The sequence below is a fragment of the Triticum urartu genome, chromosome 3 (genome assembly GCF_003073215.2).
Source record: "Triticum urartu cultivar G1812 chromosome 3, Tu2.1, whole genome shotgun sequence".
In the NCBI taxonomy this organism is placed as follows: Eukaryota; Viridiplantae; Streptophyta; class Magnoliopsida; order Poales; family Poaceae; genus Triticum; species Triticum urartu.
Genome location: NC_053024.1, coordinates 382788039 through 382796666, shown reverse-complemented (window position 1 = coordinate 382796666; position 8628 = coordinate 382788039).

Here is an 8628-nt window from a genome sequence, read left to right as displayed (position 1 = left end):
ATCAACCTGACAATGTGATCCACGGAGAACGGTATGCTACACCAAGAAATAAACGGCGATTTCTGAAGGAATAAGGAGAACAAATTTTAGCATTCCAAACGGAGCTGCTGGAAAAAAAAGCGTGGGAGGGTGATGCTTGAAACTTGAAATCGTCGTCTAGGATCGACAGGGTAGGCCGAAATTTTCCAATAGCCTTTATATTATGCTCCTTCCGTTCCTAAATATTTGTCTTTTTAAAAATTTTAATAAATGACTACATACGAAGCAAAATGAATGAATCTACACCCTAAAATATGTCTATATACATCCGTATATGGTAATCCATTTGAAATCTCTAAAAAGACAAATATTTAAAACGAAGGGAGTAGAAAAATGTGTTTTAAATTAAAAATTAATAAATGTATATGAACATTTTTATGGTTGGCTCACCCTGACCTGTTGAGCTAAGACATACCGGGCAGAAATCATCAGTGATCTCTTTGAGAGACTTGATGTGTTTCTCTTCAAGTATTAAAAGTGTGACGGCCTATAGAATATGCTTCGGCTCAATCTTCTTTCAAGAAGTCTTTGAGCCTGCTTAGATGCTTGAGACTTCTTAAAACATGAATACTATGAATCCAAATTACAATGATTATTCAAGTCATCGAATAAAACTAATAATTCAATACAACAATTATTTCGAATACAACAACGATATTGATCACACATGAATTAAATGAAATGAATGTAAAAATTGGCCGGTGCCTTTGCCAATGGTGCCCAATGCCTTTGGCCATGCCTCTGCCAATGGTGCTTAATGGTCAAACCTCGCCGTCTCTTGCGCTTTCGATTCTCCACCTTCTTCACAGCTAGGACCGCCACGACCATCTGCTGACGATGGCGCTCGAGCTGTGACGCCCGGATGATTAGCTACAGTAAATCCCACGTTAATGATGCCACGTCACCTCGGTTATTGTTGTTAATCTCGCGTTAGTTTGAAACCGATTCAAATTCAAGTTTGAATTAAAGTCAAACGATAAAAGTTCGCAAACATACCAAACTAAAATGTTCCAAGTGTGGCACATATTCCATAATTAAATATGGTGGTGAACCAACATTTCTGTATAATGTTTTAGTACCCTATTATAATTAAAACAGTGAATAAAAACAATTATTAAATGCTTTAATTACTAAGCAACACTAAACTATTAAATTAAAGTGCCAAATTAAGTGTGGCAGAAGCCTAATTATAAATAATAATTTAGGGGTAGCATTATATTTTAAAAATCTAAAAATTAAAATGAAACTAAAAGAAAATAGTAAAGGTTAAAACAAACAAACAAAAAGACCCCCCTTGGCCAACCGACCCAACAGACCGGCCCAGACAGCCACCCGGCTAGCCCACTACCCCCAGGCCTATATCCCCGGTGCCCCCCCCCCGAAACCGTAACTTCCCCCACCCCCACGATCCCACTCCCCCTCTGCTCCCCCCGAATCTGGATCGGGGATGGGGCACCCGACGCCGATGCCCCGGCTCGTCCCCGCCGTCTCGCCGTTCACCGGGCCACCCACCGGACCCCCCTGTCCTCCTGTCCTCTCCGTCTTCCACTCATCACCGAGCCGCACCCGCTCGTCGTCGTCGTGTGCCACCACCGCCGCCTGGAGGCCCCGCCGTCGCCGACCATCGTCGCCGCTCGGATCACCCGCCGCCTCACCGTCCTCCTCCTCGTCTCCTCCTCGCCGGACCACCCCGCGCACGCTGCCCGAACCCTACGGCCCTAGTGAGCGCCTCCCCCCTCTCCTCCTCTTTCCCCTGTCCCCGTGTGCGACGCGCCCACGCGTCTGTCGTCGCGACCGTCCAGCCGCCTGATCCATGCTGCTGTCACCGCAGACCGCCACCCCATCTGCTTCCCGAAACCGCGCCCATCGCGGACCTCTGGCCGCGAACGGCTACGCCCAGCCACGCCTTCACGCGCGCCCTGGCTGCCCTGTGCGCACCTTGGCCGCGCGCCTCGCCCGCCTGTGCTTCCCCAGCTCTACACGCACCCGCAGTCGTCAGCGTGCACGCCACCGAACCTCCTCGTCGCTCGCCGCTTCCCTCGCGGTGCCGTTCGGGTCCGTCCCGCTCGGCCTCCGCCTTCCTGCCGCCGGCCCCGCCTCGGGCTGCCGTGCCCGCTGCCGCCCAGGCTCGGCCTTCGCTCGGGCGCCCGCATGCCCCAGCCACCGAGCGGGCTGGTGCCCGCACCCGTTTGCCAACGCCCGTTTGGCCCCTTTGGGCCATTGACAACGGGGGCCCACCCCCAGAATGGTTTTATAAAAAAAGGGTTTAAAAAATAATAATAATAAATAAAATTAATAATTAATTAATTAATTAAAGAATTAACTAACTAATTAATCCTGATTAGATTAACCTAATCAATTAACTAAACCCTAATTAACCTAACAGAGTATGACAGGTGGGTCTCATTGGACCCACACGTCAGGTTGACCAGGTCAACTGCTGATGTCATGCTGACGTCAGCAAACACTTCTGAATAATGTTGATTTAATTAATTAAATAAATCCTAAAAATAATTTAAATCTTTTAAAATTAATATAAAATAAATCGTAGCTCGGATGGAAAAACTTTATACATGAAAGTTGCTCAGAACGGCGAGACGAATCCGGATACGCAACCCGTTCGTCCGTCACGCATCCCTAGCATAGCGAACACGCAACTTTCCCCCTCCGGTTCATCTGTTCGAAAACGCGAATACTTTTCCGGATGTTTTCCCCCTTCACCGGTACCACCTCGTACCGCGTTAGGGCACACCTAGCATCACGTTTTGTCATGTCATTCATCGTCATGCATTTGTTTGCATTATATTTATTGTTTCTTCCCCCTTTACTCTCGTTAGACACCGAGACCGACACCGCTGCTACCCAGTACGACTACGATGTTAACGACCCCTCTCTCTTACCAGAGCAACCAGGCAAGCCCCCCCCCTTTGATCACCAGATATCGCCTACTCTTCTCTATAGTGCTTGCATTAGAGTAGTGTAGCATGTTACTGCTTTTCGTTATTCCTATCCTGATGCATAGCCTATCCTCGCTACTACTGTTGTTACCATTACCTGCTATCCTACTGCTTAGTATAGGATGCTAGTGTTCCATCAGTGGCCCTACACTCTTGTCCGTCTGCCATGCTATACTACTGGGTCGTGATCACTTCGGGAGGTGATCACGGGCATATACTATATACTTTACACAGTTACATTACCTGTGGTACTGTTCGGAGTTGGGGGCTGAAGGGGCAGGTGGCTCCATCCAGGTAGTGGTGGGCCTGGATTCCCGACGGCCCCCGACTGTTACTTGAGGCGGAGCGACAGGGCAGGTTTAGACCACCTAGGAGAGAGGTGGGCCTGGCCCTGGTCGGCGTTCGCGGATACATAACACGCTTAACGAGATCTTGGTATTTGATCTGAGTCTGGCCACTGGCTTATACGCACTAACCATCTACGCGGGGACAGTTATGGGCACTCGACGTCGTGGTATCAGCCGAAGTCTTCGTGACGTCAGCGACTGAGTGGCGCACGCCGAATTGGACCGTAAGCCTGCTCTTGTATTAAGGGGGCTAGTTCTGCTTCCGGCCGCGTACGTAACATGCAGGTGTGCAATGGGCGATGGGCCCAGACCCCTGCGCCATAGGATTTAGACCGGCATGCTGACCTCTCTGTTGTGCCTAGGTAGGGTTGCGACGTGTTGATCTTCCGAGGCCGGGCATGACCCAGGAAAGTGTGTCCGGCCAAATGGGATCGAGCGTGTTGGGATATGTGGTGCACCCCTGCAGGAAAGTTAATCTATTCGAATAGCCGTGATCTTCGGTAACAGGACGACTTGGAGTGGTACCTTGACCTTATGACAACTAGAACCGGATACTTAATAAAACACACCCTTTCAAGTGCTAGATACAATCGGTGATCGCTCTCTCACAGGGCGACGAGGGGAGGATCATCGGTTAGGATTATGCTATGTGATGATACTTGGAGGACTTCAGTCTACTCTCTTCTACATGCTGCAAGACGGAGGCTGCCAGAAGCGTAGTCTTTGAAAGGACTAGCTATCCCCCCTTATCCTGGCTTTCTGCAGTTCAGTCCACGTATAATAGCCTTATTCCAATTGATACCAATGCATACATATGTAGTATAGCTCCTTGCTTGCGAGTACTTTGGATGAGTACTCACGGTTGCTTTCTCCCTCTTTTCCCCTATCCCTTCTACCTGGTTGTCGCAACCAGATGTTGGAGCCCAGGAGCCAGACGCCACCTTCGACGACGACTCCTACTACACCGGAGGTGCCTACTACTACGTGCTTCCCGCTGACGACGACCAGGAGTAGTTTAGGAGGATCCCAGGTAGGAGGCATGCGTCTCTTTTGATCTGTATCCCAGTTTGTGCTAGCCTTCTTAAGGCAAACTTGTTTAACTTATGTCTGTACTCAGATATTGTTTGCTTCCGCTGACTCGTCTATGATCGAGCTCTTGTATTCGAGCCCTCGAGGCCTCTGGCTTGTAATATGATGATTGTATGACTTATTTTATTTGTAGAGTTGTGTTGTGATATCTTCCCGTGAGTCCCTGATCTTGATCGTACACGTTTGTGTGTATGATTAGTGTACGATTGAATCGGGGGCGTCACACGAGCATTGATTCCACGTCCGAGTGGTCGGACGTGGACGAATCCTCGAGCAAAAATTGCTCAAATCCATCTGGAAAACCACATCAAAGCTCGCATCAACGAAATTTCTGCGGCCGGGCTACAAGGGGAAGGAAAGGGGCTCACCGGGGCGGCGGCGACCGGTGGCGGCTCGGCGAATCCGGTGCGGGGGCCGACCGGTGGCGACTCGGCAAATCCGGGGCGGGCGCGGCTTGAGGCAGTCAATTCGGGGCGGCGGCGACTTCGCAGTGGCTCGGCTCGTCGGATCCGGGGCGGGCGACGCAATTCCGCTGGCAAGAATGGTCGGAATCGCAGGCGGCGGGCGGCCGCGGAAGGGGATGTGGGGAGCGCGCTCTGAAATGTCCCTCCCGCCAACCGCTTTCGCGGGATACAGGGCACCGACGGGGTGAGGAGGGGGGCTGTGTTTTCGCAGGTCGGAGGAGGGATTTTAACACGCTGCTCAAAAAAATTTACAGGTCGAACGCTTTTAAGATTTCTGTTCGGGTCACATTTTTCACCAAAAACCATAAACTGGCGGTTATTTTGCGGGTCAAAGGTGATATAAGGGGTCTGTTAGAGATGCTCTTAGAGCATCTCCAGCCGTTAGCCCCCCAGGAAGCTTAAAAATCGCAGGGCGAGCCGGCGCTAAAATCGGGTCTGGGGGCGATTGGGTTCCAGCCGCCCCCCACAGGTCGCCCCCAGGCGCCGATATCGGCCCATTTTTGACGCAAATGTGCCTGCTTTTCGGCCCACTTTCGGCGAAAAATCGGCCCGATATCGAGGCAAATCGACCCATATTTGTCGTGGTTCGCGCAAATTCAACAAAAGTATTTTTTTATCACATAGTTCATCACAGAAAATCAATAGAAATTAAATAGAAGACAAATCACCGAACACCTGGCGGGCGCAGTGGGCGCAGAGCTGCCGGTATACCGCCCTACGCAGCCGAAGCGCCAGAAAACTCGCCCGGAAGGTGGTGGAGAGGTTGCCGCGACGAAACTTTCTCTTTTTTCCGGCAAGGAATGGCCTATCTAGCGGTGCTGGGCGGTGGGCGGCACCGGGATCGACGGGGTGGTGGCCGAGCGTGCGGGGGTGGGGGGGAATCTAGACGATCGCCTTGACTTTTCACCTGACAGTGTGGCCTAGGCGTGTTTTCCCCTTCCGCCGAAGCCCCCGAGCGCCCCCCCCCTAGTGCGCTGGGTTCGGCCTGGGATCGCCGGGCCCAAAAACGGACCGAGCCGGCGGATTTTTTCGATGTCTTGGGGGCACGACTGGGGTATTTTTTTTTCAATGCCGGCACGAAAAAAGTCCCCAAAACGGGCCGAACCGGCGGATTTCGACGTCTTGGGGCACGACTGGGGTTTTTTTTCGACGTCGGCACGAAAAAAATCGCCTTGGGGGGCCTGTTGGGGGCACGGCGGGAGATGCTCTTACTTTCCTGCTATGATGTGTGTTGTTCTGCCATTGGCATACTTCATGTCGGGTACCTCCTGGTGGTGGGGTTGTTTGCCGGTTCTATCCGGGCTCATTACTTTTCGGGTCCAATGTGTCGGCCACATTTGGTGTGTTGTTCGTCCATGTGTCTGGCGAGTTACTTTTTACCTGAATTCTTAATCGCGCAGCTGCGCCGGATGGACATTGTGAGCGCACACGCGAGCTGTCCGATGTTTGCCCACCTGCTACGTGACAAAACTGCTAAGAAAACGGCCTCCTTCCTCCTCGCTATGTACCTGGCGTTGTCAGGTGGTGGATGTTCACTAAAGATTACCTGCATGCATGTGCTGATGTCATCCCACTTTATTTCGTCTCAATTTTTTTAAACTATAAGGCCTCTTTTGGTTCATAGGATAGGATTATCATAGGAATAGGAATTTTGTAGGAAATGAGATGGCATGTATCTCAAATCCTATGAGTAGGAATAGGAAACGAGATGTCATTTGGTTGACACCAAAGGAATTTTTTCATTGAGTCTAGGCTCATTTTTATTTTCCTATGAAGTGTGGAGGATATGAACCAATCCTATGTAGGAATATGAATCTATTCCTATGAACCAAAGGGCTTTAAAGGAAAAAAATTCTATAAGAATCCTATCCTCTAAAATTCCTATAAAATTCCTCCAAACCAAAGGAGGCCTAACTTTTGATCCGAGTGTCAAAATGAAAATTTGTTTTCACCATTAGGTTTCTCGCGACGAGATCTTCAAAACTAGATCCCATATGTATATGTTTCGATGAAATTTTTTTAAAGCAACTTTGGTTCTAGTCGAGGCAATTTTAGTACTAAACAGAAGCAACTTCCTTGCATCATGTGTACTAGTGAATTTACCTATCAAGTATATCATAGACAACATAAAAATCATGTGGGGCAAATTTTCATCGTATGTAGGCAACTGAGCATCATTCGTAGGCAACTTTAAAATTACATGGAGGCAACCTTCAATACTAAAGAAGCAACTTGCGTTCAACATATATTATGCATATTTTGCATTCAACCTTCAGCGTGTGTGTGTTGGCTAGCCAGTTCGCCGGTGTTGGCTAGTTGAGAAAGTGGGGATAGATGAGAAGTTGCATATGGGGTGATGAGAATTTCATAGAGGACGGATCAGACAATTGCCCACAAAATTACACAAGTTGTTCATAATTTTGGCATGAGTTGCCAGCAAAAACAATTTGAATCTCTGAATATAATAATGGAAAACACACATGAGTTGCTTGTTGAATATACTGGAGTTGCACAAAAACATCCTAAAAGTTGCTAACTTTTTTGTGTGATACTCGAGTGCATAACGATTTTAAAGTTATTGTTCTTGTTTGCCTCCAATAGCCCACCAATGGTGAACTTAGACTTTTCCACATGTGGTTGCTTTTTCTAGATACCAACTCAGAGTACACATGAGTTGTTTGATGAGTGCACTGTAGTTGTATAAATACACCCCAAAAGTTGCTAACTTTTTTTGTGTACCGCTCGAGTGCATAACAATCTCAAAGTTTTCTACCACAACCAGCAAGTATTCTATCATAACTAGCTTCATCTCCATATTGATAGTGCTATAGGAAACTTACTTTCTGAGGTAGCCTGTCCTAAGTTGCCTATCATGATTAGTGAGTAGTCTAACCTTATCCTATGTTGCATAGAATACCTGTTCGATATGGTAAAAAACTTAGTTTCATATATAGGCAACTTAATAACATTGACATGTAACTTTTTAATATATTTTAGGCAACTGAAATAGTAATGGCGGTCAACTGAGCATCTCTGATAGGCAACTTCATAGTGTTTCTAAGCAACTTAGAAAAAAAACAATGATAAGCAACTTCATAATATTATAGTGAACTAATTACAAAGTTAGACAACTGAGAAGCAATGGAAGGTAACTAATTACCAATAGCAGGTAACTAGACATCAATGGTAGGCCAATTTCATAGTATTGTAGGCAACTGGACATCAATGATAGCCAACTAAACATTCAGGATAGGCAACTGAGCAGCTATGGTAGCCAAGTTGTGATAATGTTAGCAAAATTCATTGATACACGTAGTGCAATGAAGTTGCTTATATGTAGCACTAAAGGTGTCTCATATTTTGTGTGATTTTCTTTTTTTTTTACACTAACCAACCTAATAGGTAGTCCTACTAGGAAAAAAAATGAAGTTGCCTTCCTATAACACTAAAGTTGTCTTCATCGGACCCAAGGTTACCTCAAAAACAAGTTCGACAAAACCTATCGATATAAGATCTAGTTTTGAAGAACTCGCCGTGAAAAACTCGGATGTGAAAACGAAACTGAATTTGAACGCTTCAATCAAAAGTTACAGTTTTTTAACTTTTTTTAACACCCAAATAAATAAACGTGCAGACAAGATTATTTTTTTTGATAGATCACATCAGACACGTCAGCTGCTCTTTCCATATTTGAAAAAGCGCTCATTCCCACCAGCAGGCGCTCAGGCGCCC